This window comes from Rutidosis leptorrhynchoides, chromosome 3 (assembly GCF_046630445.1).
Source record: "Rutidosis leptorrhynchoides isolate AG116_Rl617_1_P2 chromosome 3, CSIRO_AGI_Rlap_v1, whole genome shotgun sequence".
In the NCBI taxonomy this organism is placed as follows: domain Eukaryota; kingdom Viridiplantae; phylum Streptophyta; class Magnoliopsida; order Asterales; family Asteraceae; genus Rutidosis; species Rutidosis leptorrhynchoides.
In genome coordinates, this window is record NC_092335.1 from 130,044,110 (window position 1) to 130,052,466 (window position 8,357).

The window sequence follows — 8,357 nt, forward strand, 5'->3', positions numbered from 1 at the left end:
ATTCACTAGGAGTGTAAATCTGTAATGCCCTGGCCATGTCAATCATGGACATTCTGTACATCCTACTTCCAAGGATAAATCTAATAAAACTTCTATCATCTAACCTATCTACATCTACATTTAATGCTATAGTACTCATCAGCTCAACACACCATTCCTTATATACAGGTCTACGAATGGTGAAAAGACGTTCCCATCTGTAAAAGAAGAACTGCCATACCTTTGAATCAAATGCTGTCTAACACGGTCAGCTAGATGGACCGTTTCTAAAGGATTCCAATCAATTACCCTCGGCACCTCTACCTCTTTTGTTACTAATTTGAATTTATTACTTTGATATGATGGGTAATCTCTCCATCGTCTATCGAATCTCAAATTAGGATGCAATGTGTGTTCAGGAATCGTTGGGTATTCTACAGGTGGATGTGGCGGAAATACTATGAATTCATTAGGTAACTGTAGCGGGTCATAATAAGGTACGTGCTGATCAGGCTGTTGTTGTGGTTCCTGTTGTGGTACTTGTTCAGGTTCTGGCTCGTATTGCATTTCTGGTTCTGGTTCTGGTCCTGGAGCAGGTCGTCTAGATGATGATGATCCTGAACCTCCAGTATCGGCTCTCTGCAAAACACATTAAACACAAAATTTGTGCATCCAAATATGCATTAGTGTTAGCAAAATAACAACTTAAATTAACCACAATAACATGTTAAATCAAACTTAAACTTATACGCATTTTCACAATTTTTACAATTCTACACTTTTTCAAATAAGCACATATGAAAATGTAGACAAAGTTCATAAGCATTTAACTCAAATAACATGTCAAAATAGTCATTACTAGCAATTAAACAAGTCTCAAATGGCAATTATATCAAATTAATCAAGTTCATGAATTTTAGACTTATAAAGTCTACTTTAATCTCCAAAAATCATGTTTAGGATCAAAGTTTGGATCATTTAACTACCTAAACATGTTACACTACTTAATTTAGCAACAATTCATGACAAAAATTGGCCATAACCTATTTATATCAAAAAGCCCCAAATTGCTCAAGAACACAAACCCTAGATTTCTAAAATTTTGAAGTTTTTGGCTTCAAATCATGTTATATAGCATCAATCTAGGTTATACATGCATAAAATACTAACAATTTAACACTAATTACACTAGAAATTAACAAAATTGCATTAGGTAAAATATTGGTAATTTTCACAAAAACTAGCAAATATATGAGTTTAGGGGTGTAATTTTTACCTTCTTTGAAAAGCTTCTGAACAATTTCATGATTAGAGCGAGAAATTTGACGAATTACGGTGAATTTTGGCGAATTTTAGAGGTGATTTGGGAGATGGTTCGTGTATTTGTGTGTGTTTTGTGTGAAGAACAGCTCGCTGAGAGTTTTTATCCTGGCCAGTTTTTCAGCTCCATGCGATCGCATGGAGTTGAAGTGTAAACCCCATGCGATCGCATGGGGGTCTGGGTACAGTGAAAATTGCTTTTTTTTAAAAAAAAAACCTTATACTTAATAAAACATAAAATTAATAAAATTTGTTTCTTTTTAGGATGAGGGCGTTTCGGATCGTTGTCCTAGTCCGTCCCTCGACAAAAATTTAAAATTTGTCAATTCAAAGCGCGGTTTTAAAAGTAAAGATTTTTGGATTTTTTTTAATGTTTTTGGCATACTTTAATTCAATAAGATTAAAAATAATGATAATAAAAGTTCTCGTCCCTCCCTTGGGTAGAGCAATTTCGGTTCAATGACCTAGTCTTCAACTCACGACGAATTTTAAAAATCATATTTTTAACTTAGCAAAATAAAGTAAATTTTTTTTTTTAAATTCACACCAAACTTAAATTTAAAATGCATAAAATTAAAAATTCATATTTAAAATTCACACCAAACTTAAATTATATTTTTGTTTTTATACATACAAACTTATATTAAAAATATTAATTTTTCAAATATTTACAATATATTGATATAAAAATTTTACAATATTTTAATATTAATTTTAAAATCAAAGTAAAAATAGAATTAAAAATCTTTTTGGTCTTTTATCCCACTTTAATCAATCAAATATTATCAAAAATATACGCCCCTCTTTTCGGTAAAGTAATTTCGGTTCAACGACCTAATTTAACTCATGATGAATTTTTGAAATACTTTGGTTGAATGATTAAAGATATTTATACCTTAAGAATAAACGGTAAATTTCGCAGTGATGTAATAAATTTTTGTATGATATCAATAATTTCGGTCACAAGACCTAATTTTATTGAATACCAATTTAATACTTTATAGCGAACAATTTAGCGTTTATTATCAAAAGGTTAAAAATAAAAATAAAAATAAAAACTGTACATACTTACCTGTGAAATAGATTTCTTAGTGATATGCTCTAGCCCACTCATAAGATAGTCGGACTAATTGGTTTTCCATAGCAACATAGGCGTAACCTCGAGCATTCAGTGTTTTTTCTTCTAAACATATGAACGGTCCATCTCTGCATAAAGTAACAAATTCGGTATTGGAATATGTTTGATTCGTCGAGCATTTTCCTTCGTGTGACCATTTTCCGCATTTGTGACATCTTTCAAGGTGTCGTGCTCTTCTTTTCACTGCGGATTTTGATTTTCCTTTACCAAATTGTAACTTATTATTTTCGCATCTGGATTCTTTTCTTACTCCGTCTAATTTACCTCTGATTAATGATACTATTTTACTTAGAAGGGTGTCATTATTACGTTTAGTGATCAAAGCGTGTAGCATTAGACCATGGTTTAATTCACAGGAAGTCTTCATCTCGTAAAACCTAAAAAAAAATAAAAATTCAGAATGGGAGGAGAAGACTAGTTCTTTAGGGTCTGCTAGGGAAAGACCATTCGGGTTCCATTTTCGAGAACTACATGAAAATGGAAAATCTAACTCTAACAGAAGTACATATTATCCTTTAAAGACTTGATTCTCCCCACACTTAGTTAGCTGTGGTGTCGAAATTGTGATTAACTTCGTTGTCAACTTTCATCGGACTATCTACGTAATGTTTAACTCTGTGACCATTAACCTTAAATTCAATCCCATTTGAATTTATTAATTCTACTGTTCCGTATGGGAAAACTCTTTTGACTATGAATGGTCCAGACCATCTTGATTTCAATTTTCCAGGAAATAGCTTGAATCGTGAATTGAAAAGAAGAACTCTGTCTCCTTCTTTAAATTCTTTTGAACTTCTGATTCTTTTATCATGCCATTTCTTCGTTCTTTCCTTATAGATTAACGAATTTTCGTATGCTTCATGTCTTAATTCTTCTAATTCGTTTAGTTGACTTAATCGTAGACGTCCAGCTTCATGTAAATCAAGATTACATGTCTTCAAAGCCCAAAATGCCTTGTGTTCAATTTCTACTGGAAGATGACATGCTTTTCCGTAAACGAGTTTAAAAGGTGTGGTACCAATTGGAGTTTTGTAGGCTGTTCTAAAAGCCCAGAGTGCATCCTCCAATTTTATGGACCATTCCTTCGGATTTGATCCTACGGTTTTCTCTAGAATACGTTTTAAAGCTCGGTTGGTATTTTCAACTTGTCCACTTGTCTGTGGATGATAAGCAGTGAAGATTTTATGAGTTACTCCATATCTTTTAAGAACTTTCTCAAGTTGATTATTACAGAAATGAGTTTCCCTATCACTTATTAAAGCTTTCGGTGTTCCAAACCTTGCAAAAAGACGTTTTAAAAAGTTGACTACAACTCGTGCATCATTAGTCGGGAGAGCTTGTGCTTCCGCCCATTTAGATACATAATCAATGGCAACGAGAATGTAGAGATTATTATGAGATTTTGGAAATGGACCCATAAAGTCAATACCCCAAATGTCAAATACTTCACATACTTGAATGACATTTTGTGGCATTTCATCACGTTGACTTATTTTTCCGGCCCTTTGACATGCATCACAGGATTTGCAAAGAAGGTGTGCGTCTTTGTAAATTGTAGGCCAATAGAATCCAGCATCATAAACTTTTCTTGCTGTGAGCTGAGGCCCATAATGCCCTCCTATTGGTCCTGTGTGACAATGGTTTAAGATTTGACTAGCTTTATCTCCGAATACACATCTGCGTATTATTCCATCGGGACAACTTTTAAACAGATGTGGATCTTCCCAGAAATAGTGTTTTATATCACTAAAGAATTTCTTTCGTTTTTGATACGATAATCCTTTTTCAAGGAATCCACATACTAAGTAGTTTGCATAGTCTGCAAACCATGGAATTTCATTATAATCTATCTTCAATAGATATACATCAGGAAAGTTGTCTTGTATGGCTGATTCATTTAGAACTTCTAATTCAGGATTTTCAAGACGAGAAAGATGATCAGCGGCGAGATTTTCTGCTCCTCTTTTATCTCGTATTTCAATATCAAACTCTTTTAAGAGTAAGATCCAATGGATTAATCTTGGTTTAGCATCTTGTTTCGAAAATAGGTATCTACGAGCAGAATGGTCGGTATAGACCACCGTTTTAGCTAGAACGAGATATGAACGAAATTTGTCAAAAGCAAAGACAATAGCAAGGAGTTCTTTTTCAGTAGTTGTGTAATTTGTTTGTGCTCCTTGTAACGTCTTACTAGCATAATAAATAGGTTAAAATCGTTTTTCAATCCTTTGTCCTAAAACGGCTCCCATTGCAAAATCACTTGCATCGCACATAAGTTCGAATGGTAAATTCCAATTTGGTGTTATCATGATCGGCGCATTAGTGAGTTTTTCTTTAAGTATATTAAAAGATTTGATGCATTCATCTGAAAAGATGAATGGAGCATCTTTTTCTAGGAGTTTATTCATAGGAGTGGCAATTTTAGAAAAATCTTTTATGAAACGTCGGTAAAAACCGGCATGCCCTAGAAAACTCCTAACTCCTCTAACATTGGTGGGATGTGGAAGTTTAGCAATTACATCTACTTTAGCTCTATCCACTTCAATTCCTTCCATTGAAATTTTATGACCAAGAACGATGCCTTCTTTAACCATGAAATGGCATTTCTCCCAATTAAGAACTAGATTTGATTGTTCACATCTAATAAGCATTCGTTCAAGATTAACTAGACATGATTCAAAAGTATCACCGAAGACTGAAAAGTCATCCATGAAAACTTCCATGCATTCTTCTATCATGTCGTGAAAAATCGCCATCATGCACCTTTGAAAGGTTGCAGGGGCGTTGCAAAGTCCAAATGGCATGCGTTTGTAAGCAAAAGTACTATAGGGGCATGTGAATGTGGTTTTCTCTTGATCCTCGGGTGCTATTGGAATTTGAAAATATCCGGAAAAACCATCAAGGAAACAATAGTAACTATTTCCGGCTAATATTTCCAACATATGATCAATAAAAGGTAAGGGAAAGTGATCTTTTCTGGTGGCGTCATTTAATTTTCTATAATCAATACAAACACGCCATCCTGTTACAGTCCTAGTAGGAATAAGCTCATTTTTCTCATTTGTAATGACAGTCATGCCACCTTTCTTAGGCACGCATTGAACTGGGCTTACCCATGGACTATCAAAAATTGGATAAATTAAACCTGCATCAAGCAGTTTAATAATTTATTTCTTAACAACTTCTTGCATATTAGGATTTAGTCTTCATTGGCGTTGCACATACGTTTTATGACCTTCTTCCATATGGATTTTATGTGTGCAATACGAAAGACTTATTCCTTTTATATCATGAATCTTCCATGCAATGGCTGGTTTATGAGCTTTTAGCACAGAAATGAGTCGAGATTTTTCATTTTCAGTAAGAGAAGACGATATTATTACAGGTAATTCAGATTCACCATGTAAATAAGCGTATTCTAAATGGTTTGGAAGTGGCTTTAACTCTAATGTCGGAGGTTCTTCTATCGATGATTTATATCGATATCTGTCTTGTTCTTTTAGCATTTGAATTTCTTCTGTTGTTGTTTCATATCCATTAGCCATAAGTGTAGCTAACATTTCAGTTTCATCAATTGGTTCAGTTCCTTCTCCTAAAGAACATTCTTCTGTTCCTTGTAATTCTGGAAATTCTTCTAATAATTCTGCATGTGATTCTATAGTTTGAATATAATAACATGTATCATCTGCAGATTGAGGTTGTTGCATGGCTCTATCCACTGAAAAGGTAACACTCTCATCCTCTATACTTAGGGTTAGTTTCTTAACAAACACGTCTATCATTGCTTTAGCCGTGTTTAAGAATGGTCTTCCTAATATGAGAAGTACTCGAGAATCTTCTTCCATGTCCAGGATAACAAAATCTACTGGAAATACTAAAGTACCAACTTTAACTAGCATGTTCTCCATTATCCCTCTAGGATATTTTACTGATCTATCGGCTAGTTGTATGCTTATTCGTGTTGGTTTCAATTCTCCAAGGTCTAGTTTAGCATATAGTGAATACGGCATTAAATTTATACTAGTACCTAAGTCTGCCAATGCTTCTATTGAACTAAGACTACCCAGAAAACATGGAATTGTGAAACTTCCTGGATCAGATAGGTTTTCTGGTATCTTATTCAACAGCACTGCTGAACAATTAGTATTCATAGTAACAGCCGAGAGTTCTTCCATTTTCTTTCTATTTGTGATCAGATCTTTCAGAAATTTAGCATATCTAGGCATTCCTGAAATCACATCAATGAGAGGAAGATTTACATTTATCTATTTAAACATATCCAAGAATTTGGATTGCTCGACTTCAAGTCTCTCTTTTCTCATTTTACTCGGGTAAGGAAGTGGTGGTTGGTATGGTTTAACATAAGGTTTAGCCTTAACTGTGTTATCTTCATTAACCTTTTCAACTACCGGTTCTTTTTCCTTATTTTGTTCAGGTTGTGGTTCTTGTGTAGTAGGAATAGCTTCATCAGAAATTACAGGTATTTCAGGTGGTTTAAGTGTCATACCACTTATTGTGGTAATGGCTTTAGCTGTTTCATTCCGGGGGTTAGCATTTGTATCACTAGGTAAACTTCCCGGTTTTCTTTCACCTATTAACCTTGCTAGGTTGCTCACTTCTTGTTCCAAATTTTGAATAGAAGCTTGTTGATTTCTAAATGCTTGAGCATTTTGTTCATTGGTTTGTTTCTAAGATGTGAAAAACTGCGTTTGAGATTCAACTAGCTTCGTCATCATATCTTCTAAATTTGGCTTTTTATCATCGGTTTGTGGTGGTTTGTTTTGAAAATTAGGTCTTTGCTGATTGTAAGTATTATTGGATACTTGTTGATTGCTAGGACCTTGTTGGTTGTTGTATGGAACATTTCGATTATAATTCTGGTTTTGATTGTAAATTGGTCTTGGCGGTTGATAATTATTCTGATAATTATTTCCAGGCCTTTGGTTTATGTATGAAACATTCTCTCTTTGTTCCATTGTTAGTTCAATACTGAGACAATCTTTGGTCAAATGTGGTCCTCCACACTGCTCACAACTAATTCGTATTGAGTGAATATCTTTAGTCATCTTTTCCATTCGTCTCTCGACAGCATCTATCTTTGCAGAAATGGAATCTAAGTCATGGCTAGAATCGGCTCTAGCTGCTTTAGATGATCTAACGATATCTTTTTCTTGGTGCCACTCATGTGAGTGGGAAGCAGTGTTATCAATAATTTTATAAGCATCAGTTTCTGTTTTCTTCATAATAGAACCACCAGCTGCTATGTCTATGTCTTTCCTTGTAGTGATGTCGTATCCTTGGTAGAATATTTGTACTATTTGACAAGTGTCTAAACCATGTTGAGGACATCCTCTCAATAACTTTCCAAATCTTGTCCACGCCTCATATAGAGTTTCATTTGGCTTCTGTGTGAACGTAACAATTTCTCCTTGAAGTCTTACGGCTTTAGATGCCGGAAAGAATTGTTTAAGAAATTTTTCAACTAAAACGTCCCATGTATCAATCGCCCCTTCAGGTAACGATTCTAACCAATCTTTGGCTTCTCCCTTTAGAGTCCAGGGAAATAAGATGAGATATATCTGTTCATCCTCAACTTCTCTTATTTTAAATAGAGTGCAGATCCTATTAAAGGTACGAAGATGTTCATTTGGATCTTCCTTCGGCGCACCACTAAATTGGCATTGATTAGTCACCATATGTAGAATTTGTCCTTTGATTTCATAATCTGACGCATTAATGTCTGGTTGAGTAATTGCGTGACCTTGGCCAGTGCGTTTAGCTCTCATTCGGTCTTCCATACTTAGAGGTTCCAGATTTTCCATGATTGAATTTGTTGAATCTGAATCACTAGAGGATTCTGATTTAATGGTTGGTTCCTCAACAATCTCTGTCTGAATGATTGGTGGTTCCGGAGGAAAGA

The 8,357-nt window shown here is 34.5% G+C and overlaps 1 non-coding gene across 1 annotated transcript; it reads left to right on the forward strand.

The window, feature by feature from the left end:
• Window positions 1-7,768: 7,768 nt before the first annotated feature.
• Window positions 7,769-7,875, forward strand: LOC139903576 (small nucleolar RNA R71). Its single transcript, XR_011778387.1, has one exon. It is a non-coding gene; the product is annotated as a small nucleolar RNA R71 (small nucleolar RNA).
• The last annotated feature ends 482 nt before the right edge of the window (window positions 7,876-8,357 follow it).